This window comes from Danio rerio, chromosome 10 (genome assembly GCF_049306965.1).
Source record: "Danio rerio strain Tuebingen ecotype United States chromosome 10, GRCz12tu, whole genome shotgun sequence".
Classification (NCBI taxonomy): Eukaryota; Metazoa; Chordata; class Actinopteri; order Cypriniformes; family Danionidae; genus Danio; species Danio rerio.
In genome coordinates, this window is record NC_133185.1 from 1,040,001 (window position 1) to 1,053,641 (window position 13,641).

General features: G+C 41.6%; 1 long non-coding RNA gene across 8 annotated transcripts in view; it reads left to right on the forward strand.

Annotated features, from left to right (window-relative positions):
* The window catches only part of LOC137496532 (uncharacterized), a 154,401-nt gene that overhangs the window by 41,143 nt on the left and 99,617 nt on the right, over positions 1-13,641 (forward strand). For all 8 annotated transcript variants that reach the window (XR_012386060.1, XR_012386059.1, XR_012386061.1 and 5 more), the window contains one exon: positions 2,493-2,609. This is a non-coding gene — a long non-coding RNA (uncharacterized lncRNA). The remainder of the gene's footprint in view (positions 1-2,492; positions 2,610-13,641) is intronic.

Sequence of the window (13,641 nt, forward strand, 5' to 3'; positions counted from 1 at the left end):
TTCTAAAGCAAAATCAACAAATTACTTAACGTCAACTAAATGAAGTTTCACAAACTAATTTCGAGAGGAGCACGTGATATGATTGACTGCAGCTGGCCACTCATCTACACTCATTGGCTAGCCAATTGGATTGATCCAAACTCACTATAAGTAACCTAGCTAGATATTACTCCCTTATCTTCGTTTTCCGAAGAAACCCCCCATCCACCCCTTCTCCTCCTTTCCTCTTTTGCAGAGGGGAGCTCTCGAGAACACCTGACCTCGTACTGATCTCCGAGCTCAGGGTTCTCTCCCGGGACAGCATGCCAAACCTGCTAACTTGCTAATAAGTTGTCAAACAGTATCTAAGTGTGAACTCTTGAAACACTTTGAAAGCAACAGGTTTACTGCCCTTTTTAAAGTAAAGCCAAGAAATCACTTTAAAGTAATCTAATCATTCTAAAAGCTTTGGGTTTACTCACTTTTTTTAAAGTAAAGTCAAATAATCACTTTTAAAGCAATACTCTTACTCATTTTTGTAAGTCAATTAATCGCTTTAAAAGCCCTGGGTTTACTCACTGTTTTAAAGTTAAGCAAACTAATTACTAAAAGTGATTTAAAGGCAACAGGTTTACTTATATCTTTTAAGTAAATGCAAATAATTGATTTAAAAGCAATAAGTTTACAAAGCATTAAAAAAAAGTCAACTAATTTCAAAATCAAATCGTCAACTAGTGCAACGTGGCGGCGCAGTAGGTAGTGCTGTCGCCACACAGCAAGAAGGTCGCTGGTTCGAGCCTCGGCTGGGTCAGTTGGCATTTCTGTGTGGAGTTTGCATGTTCTCCCCATGTTGGCGTGGGTTTCCTCTCCGGGTGCTCCGGTTACCCCCACAAATCCCAAGACATGCGGTACAGGTGAATTGGGTAAGCTAAAATTGTCCGTAGTGTGTGTGAATGAGAGTGTGCGAGTGTTTTCCAGAGATGGCTTGCAGCTGGAAGGGCATCTGCTGCATATAACATGTGTTAGATGAGTTGTTGGTTCATTCCGCTGTAGCGATCTCAGATTAATAAAGGGACTAAGCCGAAAAGAAAACGATTGAATGAATACTCGTCAACTACAAGCCAACTAATCAACTTTAAAGTCCACTTAAAAAACAACAGTATACTCACCCTTTTAAGTAAAGGCAACTAATCGCTTTAAAAGCACTGGGTTTACACACATTTTACAGTACAGTCAGCTAATTGCTTTTTGCAGTTTGATTCCTTTGTGAATCTGCTGATGGAAAACACACACACACACGCCGTGAAACTGTCCGGCGGATGAAAGCAGAAGAACAGAATGAAGCTGTTTTTCTGCCTGGTTGCATCTGACTTGTTTTTGCAGGCCTCCTCTAGGGAAGCACCCTCTTATTACAGCAATTACGATCTGTACACATTTCATTAAACTAATATGTGTGTTTGTGTGTGTGTGTGAACACATCTCCAGCTGGAGCTCATCCTCTGCCCGCAGCTCCAGCGAGCGTCAGACGGGCATCAGCGCTGGAGAACAGGTGGCAGATCCACTCGTCCGCCCTCGGCCTTCCTTTAATTCCTTTCTTTGTCTTTTCAGTCTCATCGTCGAGTCTTTTCATGATGGGAATCGTTCATTAGTACTTCATTCGCCTCCGAGGTCAAGCCTCTGATTATGAGCCGCGCTCCTCGCCTGTTTTCTCTTTATTTATGCCGCTTCTTTCAGCTGGGGTTTGCAGCCTGCTGTGTGTTTAATGAAATGCGTCCCAAATATCCATGGAAAAGGAGCGTAAGTGATCAAAGCGAACATTTTCCGCAATAAAATATAATCACCTATGAGATTAAACAATGAAAATGTCAAGACTGAGAAATGAACGAGCTCAAAGCCCACAGGAAAGAGAAATCGACTTCAAAATATCACTTGTTTCTCTCGTTCGGCACATAAAAAGCAAAGTGGAGATGAAATGAAGGCTAATGAAACTTCTCATGTGTTTCTCCTGGGATATAAAGCACTGTAATCTCACATTCGTCTCCCACTGAGAGCTCAACAACCAAGTGTTTACATGGACAACAGTATCCCGTTATTGAAGGCAGAGCTCGCTCTGAAATGAAAACAATTCTGCCATCGTTCACTCAACTTTATCTGAGTTTCTTACCAAACGATTAACCTCTGCGTAAACAGATGAGCTTCATAAAGTATTGACATCACTCAAATGCTTTGAAATCCAAATCAATTCAATTCGTCTTTATTTCTATAGCGCTTTTACAATGTACATAGTCAACAGTGTCAGTCCAGATTTCAGAGTAGAAGTTCAGTTCAGTTCAGTTCAGTTCAGTGCGGTTTAATTTTCACTGCTGAGAGTCCAAACACTGATGACAGTGTAAATATTAATATTCTGAAAATTTTGAAGGAAATACCCAGAATATGGTTAAACATCTTATGAATTATCTCAGAAACACAGGCTTGATTCTAATTTATGTATTTATTTTTGTCTGATTTGGTAGTGGATCTACTATTCAACACTCCAGTCTGCTAGGTGGCGGTAATACACTTTTAAATCTGGTTGTCAACCACCAATGGAAGAAGAAGAAGTTCCTGGTCTAGCTTTGGTACATCTGTTGGTGAGTTTGTTTGGCTTTGCTATGTCAAGCTATGTGTTTATTTATGGTCAAGATCATGTTTTATTCATGCCAAGCTCTTGTTTTGCATGTTTTTAAATTGCTCTTGGTTTCTCTTCGCTCGCCGTCAGTGGCCTTCGTTTCGAAACTTCTGCAGTTCAAGATCTTTACACCATGTTGAAACGTCAGTTTCGCGTCAGCCATCCCTATCAATGTCCAAGCTCTAAGAAATTAGTTCAAGCTTTAATCAACAATGTGCTGCAATGGCAGCAACATAATAATAATAATAATAAAAACAACTTGCAACAGTAAGATTAAGAACAGACATGGAAACTGTGAATTGTGAATTTCAAAGAAACATTCTCTATTTGAACATTTATACAAACTTAATATGATGTAGTTCTTTTGCTCATTGACCTGAAGCATCGTGCTCCAGCTTTTACCATCATATTCACCACGTTAGACACTATTCTATAAGAGTTTATGGATAGCCATTGCAATAATGCAGATGATCACCTTATTGCTTTCATGCAGATAACATCCTAAAAAAATAACTTGTTGCCTTTCCTGAGCTTTGATTTAAAGGGCACCTATGATGCAAAATCTACTTTCAGAAGCTGTTTGGACAGACCTGTGTGAAGTATAGTGTGTCCACTGTCAAATTGCAGTGAAATAAGCACAAAATTATTATTATTATTTTTTCCTGAAGTTAAAATAGTATCCAAATCCTACTGATTTTGAGGCCCACAACAACCTAATGTAGAAGTGTGGTTTTGATTGACAGGAGCATATTAACATGTCTGAGTAGTAACTTATAGAAACAATAGAGGTAAAGTTGGTTTTATATTTGCACGTTCGTTTATTTAACCGTCTTTATATTGTTTACCAGGCTTATTTGAATATTCAATCAGAATTAGCATGTAAGTATGACTTCAAAACAACATCAACACTATCTAACTGACTGTAAACATGGTTGTGTTTTGATAGTCACTGGCTGCTAATATGATTTCCCAATTTGGAATTTGCAAAGAATAATTTTCTGACATTAAATATTAAGCAAAATGTCTGAATATCTGAATATAAAACAAACTTTACCTCAATATAGAAACATGTCCACAGAACAGGATTTGCAAGGAAACTGGGATTAAAATACCTGGATGGTCATTATGATCTACAGTACGTTTGGCTATGTTTAAGTTGTTTTTGTGGGACATTAAAAATACAGCTGAAATATAAGACTGTGCTGGGAAAATTGGGACTATGGATAATGCAGGACAAATGCAGACTGTGAAATCCCAGAATAAGAATATGAAGTACATTTAGAAGATCTTGAGATTAAACAAAAACATGAAGAAGTTGCAAGAAGTTTGGTAGAACTGCTATTATTGCTTGACACTTTCTAGATGTGGCTTTCCAAGTCATCTCTTAAGTCCTGAAGCAAATGAAAAATAACTTGGCTTGGCAGTGCAGACAATAATATGTTCAAATGACGTGTTCATCTGGCATTTCAAATAAATGAATATGAGTAAAAAATATCCTCTGTCTTCTACCACATGCTCTCTGTTCTCTGCGGTGTCTCCTTTAGCAACAACAACTGTTTTGAGTACTTTTTATAGGCATGACCTAACGCTGAAAGTACATGTAGCGTGAGAAACTACATGCTTGTACATTGTTGTATGATTCATTTAAATACTTTCCCTTTTTTTGACTGGGAAACTCCTACAAATGCACAAAAATAGCCGTGTCCACACCTTTTCAGCACTAATTCTTTCTGACACGTGTTTAGTAAACACCGACACTACTGTTTTAATGCCAACAAGACAAAAAAGCAAAACAGTTTGTGCCGGTGCAAGCTGTTAGTAAATCTGGCTCCTGCTATTTTAGTCTCATTACTGAAATACTTCATCTGTGTTGTGGAAAAAAGTTATATAATATAATCAAAACTCATCTTAAAGGATCATGAAACACTAAAACCCCCTTTTTTGAGATGCTGACAGTTAACTAACTAAGATGGGCTGCAACCCATCACTGGGAAACACCCATACACTCCCATTCACACACGTACACTTCTACCAATTTCATTCATTCATTCATTTTCAGCTTAGTCAATTTATTAATCAGGGATCGCCACCGCGGCATGAACCGCCAACTTATTTAGCATATGTTTTACACAGCAAATGCTCTTCCAGCTGCAACCCATCACTGGGAAACATCCACACACACCTATTCACACACGTACATACATACAGCCAATTTAGCCTACCCAATTCTCCTATAGTGCATGTGTTTGAACTGTGGGGGAAACCGGAGCACCCGGAGGAAACCCACAGCAACACTGGGAGAACATGCAAACTCCACACAGAAATGCCAACTGACCCAGATGAGACTCAAACCAGTGAATTTCTTGCTGCGAGGCAATCATGCTACCCACTGCGCTACCGTGATGGCCCCAGTTCAGACTCAGTTACTGTTTATTAACTTGGCTGAGACTTGGCCCAAGTTTGGACCTTAGTATGGAAGTCAGAGTTGGTCAGATCGTGCACTGTAATTCACTGCAGCATATGGGCCAAGCAAAAGATTGTGTGAGCCAGATCTGGGCCAGAGAAATGTAACTATAGCCTGGGCCTGAGGTGTCGGGGTAGAGGAGGGATGCTGAAGTTGTGAGATTATGAAGGTAGGACAGAGTTTGGTATGCATGCGGGTTTGGTTTAATGCTGATTGGGTAATAGAACTGATCGTCTTCGCATTTCTGACCATGTGTCTTGATGTTTATGTCGCTCCTCTGAAATCTTCAGCAGGGAAGATCTGTTTTATCTGTCATGTTATTTTCACCTCAGATGTTGAGTGCTGTAATCGGCACAGATCCAGCCGCTCCTCGCTGACCCGTCTTCCCAAAGTCTCCGTATTGTTTGGCATGATGTGTTGTCATAGCAACAGGCAGACAAAAGGAGCGGGAAAAAGGGGCTCCTGCGCTGATTTCTCTATCTAATGGAGCTTAATGTATAAGCAGAAGGTAAAAGCATTCTTGTGTATTCCTGCAAATGGGCGGCTTTTGGCTCGGGCAGAAAATAGCACTTCACCATAGTAACCGCAGGATGACTAAAACCCATTGCAGTGCCTGCTAACCCAGCAGATGCCACGCCGCGCGTCAAATCCTGCTAATTGTAACATGTCACGGGTCGATTCAGGTGCCGCGAGGAAGAGGTGAAATCTAACCGCGCAAAACAACATATTGCATTATGCATTAATTATGCTAGATTACGATCCTTGAAGGATTATTCATCAGTCATCCAGGCAAGCTGCTGCCGTCTGCGACCATGCTGAAGGCTTCCAGGCGGAGATCCAGTTCTGCGAGATTTTTGGGCCAAACTCCCTATTTAAAGAGCAAAAGCTATGGGTTATTTTGAAATCATTGCACAATGGCGATTACAGATGTCAAAACTGCAGAAGGGAGGATCCAGTCATCGCTTACCCACTACTCCTTACACATACTCATGACTAGGGATGTAACGGTATCAGAATTTCACAGTACGATAATACCTCGGTGTGAATGGCACGGTACAGTATTTATTGAATAAATTACAGGAAAAACAAAACTAATAAAAAGACTCAAAAAAAGTGACAAAAGTGTTTATTTGCCTTAGCACTGAACATATCAATGACATACAAATCAGCCATCTATCTGTAAGTTTCCAAACAGGAAGTTCAATTTTTCAATTTTAATAACAAAAAATTATTAAACCATATAAAAAAATAAAGTTTCAGTTTAGAATTGTTGAAAACTCATCACATTCCACATTTAATCACTCACTTACTCAGATAGAGGTGGGTTTTTTAAGGAAAATGATCATATGACTTTAATCTGGTAAAAGCTGGGATGTCTGGGCATGTCCCCTGCAACAGAACAACCCCTCTCATTTGGGACTGAGGTTTCTGGGACAGAGAGATATGATTTAGCCAAGGTTGACAGCAGTGGGTAACGCTGTGCATTGTCTTTCCCCCACTTGAGAGGACAAGCCATGAGTGAGACAGAGGTGTCTTTGCGGTACAAGTCAATGTCTGCATCAATCTAACAAGTGTGCTGTGTTCTGCAGACTCCATGACTGTTTTTAGTCGTATTCCCTGACTTATATTTCACCACAGTCTGGCAGTGCCTGCATACTGTTTTTTTCAACCCAAGCTCATTCTGGAAACGTAGCCCCGCGGACGTTTCTGGAGACCGCAATTTACGTGGCCGGAGGTACGTAAAGGCCGCGTTTGTTTTTTTTCGAGCGAACGCTGCAGGGCGGTGTGGCGCCGCTCCGCCCCTCCTCTTCGCGCTCGCCGGCCGACGGCTCACCTCCGAGTGGAGGGCTTTTCCGATGCAATCAGTTTGTCCGCCTAGCTCACAGCATTGCGTCGGCGGAGCGGAGGCCCCGGACGAGGAGGAGGAGCCGGAGCCGGCCGCGGTGGAAGACGACCGGGATCGAGTCCGGGGAACAGCGGGTTCCGGAAATCAGGTAAGACGAAAAACGGAATCCGAAAAATAAGGGCGAGAACGTGGCGGGATCCGAAAACGCAGTCGAAATTGAAGACGAGGGCTTTTGCTTTTTTTTTTTTTTCCCCCCATCCGGCAGCTTTTCGCGCGAGAACAGCGCGGGCGCGAACGCCGCGCGCTCCCGAGAGGCGCCCGCCCGAGACGCGAAAAAGCGCGCACAGCAGCCTCTCGCGGATCCGCGAAAACAAAAAAACGCTCGAATACGTACCTCCCGGGACGTAAATCGCGGTCCGCAGAAACGTCCGCGGGGCTACGTTTCCACAATGAGCCCGGGTTGTTTTTTTTCTTTGTCTGTCACCTTTTCTCCTTTTTCGTTTCTTTTTAGAGGGAAACCGAAATGCTTCCACACATCCGATTTAAAACCCGCTTTAGGTTCGATCATTTCCAGCTCCTTTTCTTCCCCGCTACTAGCAGCACACTCCATTTCCGCATTACTGGATCTGTAGTGACAACAGACCGCAAAGGCTGATGGGAATTGTAGTTCCCGCTACCTCCCGTTCACTCCATTCGCCTAAGCAAACTTATCTCAGAAATATAGTTTTATTGAGTCATGCGCCTACGCTAATATTGAAAACAATTACTATTGCGGTATGACGGTATTTACAATATTGTTACATCCCTACTCATGACCCACATTTTTAGGGCGGTTGCTAGGATGTTTTACTCCTTCTGTGATCAAGTGCACGCTTAATTCAGCAAACAGTATTAATATAGAGAGATATCACAAAGCACGGAGCCAAATGCAGAATATAGCATGTGTTAAATATGTTGGTGTGTTGTCCATTCACATAACACAGAACTATTATAGATGTTAGAGCACTAAACAACAAAATCTGTCATCATATACTCACCAATAAAAGTCCACATATTGTGAAGCACGTGCTCATGATTGACCCAGCTGGCCCACATTGGCTAACTATAATCTTCCAATCAAAGGATCCCAAGTCACTGTATATATCCTCATTGCCTTTCAACATCTTCGTGGCATCCGCTGCGTAAAACATATGCTGGAATAGTTGTTGGTTCATTCCCCTGTGGCGACCTCAGATTATTAAAGAGACTAAGCTGAAAAGAAGATGAATGAATGCATTGGTCGTCATAGATGTTAGAGCACTAAAATAAGAATCCGTCATGACTTACTGACCCATAACTCTTTCCCAATATTTACAGCTCAAATTGATTTTAATACGAAGAACAAGACTCCTGCTGTCAGTTTCAGTTTTTAGTTTTACTTTAAAGTGACCTGTTATTATTGTAAATTGATTTGGAGCTTGTTTTCTGTTTACTGTTCATCGGTTATTCACATATAATGGCTAATGATTCAGAAGTCTAGCACGTTCACGCTGGATATTATTTGATATTTCATGTATGTCCAGTGGTGCTAATAAAAAGAAATATGACTTAATATGGATCCAGAGGGAGAATATAGCTTGTGTAGCTAATTTCGAAAAGCGCTCTTTGACCTTGCCAAAGCAAATAACACAGAACTCATAAACGCCACATGCTCTTTTCCCTAATTAAACCCTTTCCCAAAAGAATGCGTCCTATTTGCTTAGCAGAAGTGGTCTGATTTAAGTGTGATCAATATCTTATTAAATGCCATATCGCATCCGTGTAGAAAGATGCATTGGAAAGCATTAAACGTGAGCAGTCAGCATCCAAACATATTGCGTTCAAGGTTACCTTTAGCGTCCGTTGGGGAAATTGCATAAAATATTCAGGATCATTTAAGTTGGCTTCCGCCGAGAATAAAGCTCCCCTTCGTTATTTTCCTGCATTTTCTAATATTTTTGCAGACTTTCACACTATTTTCGGTTCATATTAAAAGCGTCCCCTGCCGACACAGAGCCATGAGTCTGAGAGGAAAAAGGTCAAAGCAATTTATATTTGACATGTGCGGTTTGATCGCCTTGTCATCGCCTCGGGCCGCACACACACACACACACACTCAACTTCACACACGTATTTGGTTGCACTCACTCGACAGAAGCAATCGTGCTGTATTGTCACATGCACGCGGCTCCAGAGACGTCCTCAGATAGATGGCTTTCCAGCAAAGTGACCTGTAGCGGAGCCAGTCGAGCCAGTCATCAATTCCTGCATGCATGGAAATGAAATGTTCTGACACGCCGGTGCGCTCATGAGGGCAGGCGTGAATGAAAACATACAGTGTGATGGAGCGGCGGAGGAGCTCTTAATGAGAAAAGGTGTCGCGGGCCCATGAGTGCTTATTTATGAAGCAAGCGTGGAGACGCTGGCGGCGCGGGGTGGCGCTCCATTGCCTTTCTGAATAACCATCATGGCAATTTCACAGTGGTTTACGATAAAGCTCTTGCGAGCACGGACGTATAACCTTGATACTGCTGCATCATGAAGGAGATGTCTGCGGACGCGGCGCTGTCGCATCTCTGTGGCCCTCGGGGCTGGACGCGCGTCTGTCGGTGCCGCTGGAAACGTGTCGCTGTAGGTGCGAGCCTGTTATTGGAGTGGAAGTGGCATTTGCGCCAGGCCTGTGGGGATGCCACGGAACCGGGCACATGCTGACAGTAATAGATGAGCTGCTGGTTAGAAAGACACTGGAAAATAGTCGTCCTTTCTGCTCAAAATGATTTATAATCAACAGTTCTATTCAAACTCAGCCATCCGGGGAAAAACTGTTCCAGCAAATCATGACTCCCCGCGCACACACAGTTATCTATTTAGATATATATAAGGAAGCTTCACTTCTCTTTTTCTCTGTGCTTCTAGTTTTAGGGGCTGCTTTAACTGTTTTGACATCACTGCCTAGCAGGCACAGGACGTCAGGTTGAATTTGAGATGCATGTGATGGGATGAAACTTTAAAGTTCAGCCTATGCATCATTATATACACTACCTGACAATAGTCGTGTAGTGGATCCCAGTTGTAAGAGGAACACAAAATAACTTGACTTCGAGTGGATGATGTGTAAAAGTGTCAGAAGGTGAATTTTTCTGATGGATCTTTCCACTTACTTTAGGGAAGGGGTGGGCGGGTCTGCGGTGCTTTTTTTAAAAAACACTGTCGATTGGGTTTAGGAAACGGCGTGGGCGGGTCAATCGGTGCTTTTGAAAACACTGTCGGTTGGGTTTAGGGAAGGGGGTGGGCGGGTCTGTCGGTGCTTTTGAAAACACTGTCAGTTGGGTCTGGGAAGGGGGTGGGCGGGTCTGTCGGTGCTTTAAAAACACTGTCGGTTGGGTTTAGGGAATGGGGTGGGTGGGTCTGTCGGTGCTTTTGAAAACACTGTCGGTTGGGTTTAGGGAAGGGGGTGGGCGGGTCTGTCGGTGCTTTTGAAAACACTGTCGGTTGGGTTTAGGGAAGGGGGTAGGCGGGTCTGTCGGTGCTTTTAAAAACACTTTCGTTGGGTTTAGGGAAGTTGGTGGGCGGGTCAGTCTGTGCTTTTGAAAACACTGTGGTTGGGTTTAGGGAAGGGGGTGGGCGGGTCAATCGGTGCTTTTGAAAACACTGTCGGTTGGGTTTTGGAAAGGGGTGGGCGGGTCAATCAGTGGTTTTGAATACACTGTTGATTGGGTTTAGGGAAGGGGGTGGGCGGGTCAATCGGTGCTTTTGAAAGCACTGTCGGTTGGGTTTAGGGAAGGGGGTGGGCGTGTCAATCGGTGCTTTTGAAAACACTGTCGGTTGGGTTTAGGGAAGGGGGTGGGCGGGCCAATTGGTGCTTTTTAAAAAACACTGTTGGTTGGTTTAGGGAAGTTGGTGGGCGTGTCAATTGGTGCTTTTGAAAACACTGTCGGTTGGGTTTAGGGAAGTTGGTGGGCGTGTCAATCGGTGCTTTAGAAAACACTGTCGGTTGGGTTTAGGGAAGGGGGTGGGCGGGCCAATTGGTGCTTTAGAAAACACTGTTGGTTGGGTTTAGGGAAGTTGGTGGGCGTGTCAATTGGTGCTTTAGAAAACACTGTCGGTTGGGTTTAGGGAAGGGGGTGGGCGGGACTACTTTTCAGTCGATTGGTCAGTCAGTCAGTCTGTTGACAGCAGACTCTGGTGGATTTACGTCTGAACTGCAGCTGAACAGAACATTTTACTTTAAAATGAGGATTTACGTGTGAACAGAACAAACGCCTGTGTCTTGAGCTTTTTCAGGATGATGCGATTTACTTTCTATTTGCGATTTGATTGGACGGGAATCACAGGACTGAGATTTGTGCTCAGCCAATCACCATAGATGAAAAATAAAGTAGTGACTACAGTTTGAAGGAAAATAGTGGAGTAAAAGAACCAATACTGCACTAAACATGCAAGTAAGAGAAAATAAAAGTACAAATTTTAAAAACTACTTTAGTAAATTACAATTCGTGAGTAATTCCTTTTAACAAATTCGTTGTGATTTGTATAATAGGACGGTAATTTGTTAATTTACACCATTGCAATTAACAAATCAATCCTAATATACTTGCGAGTCTAGGAAATGCGCTCACATGCACCGGTTTCCATTTCCAAAACAAGCAAGAACACAGGAGATGATTAGGTGAAGTGCGATTAACCTTTAAATCCACCAACACGACACATGCGTCATCAGTATGGATGTGTGATGGTGAAATAATGAAGACTGAAAGATCATCTGAGGCTGCGCTGTTAAATAAGTGATGCTAATAACTAGCTGTACAGTGTCATTCTGGGTCGCACTTTATTTTAAGATGCACTTCATCTTGCTATTAATAAACCATCAACTATGATTTTTGCCTCTATAAAGTCTTAATTTGCTTAATATCTGAATAGTTATTATTGGGTTTAGTTATTGAGGATGTAGAATAAGATCATGCAGATTGTGTACTTTGCTAATAAACGGACAATATCCTAATTATAGGAAGATAACGAGTCACTAGATAATAGCCAGAATTAGTCATTAAACTAAAGTGTCACTCATTCACATAAATGTACAGGTAAAAATATGGCATTGTCTGAAATTGTTATCGTATTGTTATATTATATAATATACAATATACAATTGTTAATATTTAATTAATAATGATTTTGTAATTTATATCAATGCGATAAATTATTCTTAATTATATTTTCCGCTATTAACTTTAAAAGTGCACTATAAACATTAAACATGACGCATAATATTATAATATGAAAATATTTATGTTTTAGAATTATTACCCTCTTGAATAATTACTACAGTAATGAAATTTTTAACAAGTTTGTCTGACTGTAGTTTAACTCATTGGGAAATTTAATATGCTTACATTATAATATACAGAAATGAATTCAGAAATGCTGCTCAGAAAGTGGGTACAGTGTGTTGTGTTGTGCATTCAGAGATGCTCTTCTGCAGAGCTCGGTTGTAACGAGTGCTTATTTGAGTTACTGTTGCCTTTCTATCAGCTGGAACCAGTCTGGCCATTCTCCTCTGACCTCTGGCCTCATCAACAAGGCATTTGCGCCCACAGAACTGCCGCTCACTGGATATTTCCTCTGTGTCGGAGCATTCTCTGTAAACCCTAGAAATGGTTGTGCGTGAAAGTCCCAGTAGATCAGCAGTTTCTGAAATACTCAGAGCAGCCCGTCTGGCAGCAACAACCATGCCACGTTCAAAGTCTCTTAAATCCCCTTTCATCCCAATTGTGATGCTCGCTTTGACCTGCAGCAGATCCTCTTGACCATGTCTATATGCCTAAATGCATTGAGCTGCTGCCATGTGATTGGCTGATTAGAAATTTGCATTAATGAGCAGTTGGAGAGGTGTACCTAATAAAGTGGCCGGTTAGTAAGGGCAGGGATTGACGAACATCTTGAATAAAAAGAAGTGAATGTAGACATTTATATATTAATTTCAACATGCTTTAACGATTAAAAATATGGGATAAATATGGGAAAATATTTAATGATAGGATGAGAGCGGGATAGTATAGTAGAATACGAGAGAAGCCTGGCAAAAAAACAGGAAGGTTGACATGTATGTATGTATGTATATATGTATGTATATATATCTATATATATATATATATATATATATATATATATATATATATATATATATATATATATATATCTATCACTGTTTTTTTTCTCCAACCCAGTTTTTTTTCCACACCATCACGTCCTTTCCAGCTCTTCGTACTTTCCCTTTTTGAAGTTGTCCAGTTCACACTTTTCTTTTGTTCTGTGATTTACAGTCTGTAATGTTTGCTGTGGTTAATGGATTGTAAAGATTTTTCTTTGAATCTCTATGAGAACAAATGGCTGTAAAAAAACTTCCAGAAGTAAGCCTGATGAGCTCTGTGGTGCTGATAAAGCCAGTCAGAATAACTCGTGGTACAGCAGATGAACTGTACTTACACTGTGACCATCAGTGTTTTCTACAGCAAACATCTGGAGCCAATTAGGCCTGCTTCCACACAGCCGATTGTTAACATTGACCAGTGACTAATCCGATAGTTCTGTGCTTCAATCTGCTGTTCGGCATTTTCTAATCTTTATAATGGCACGGACTGCTGGATAAAGGCTCATTTGTCTCTT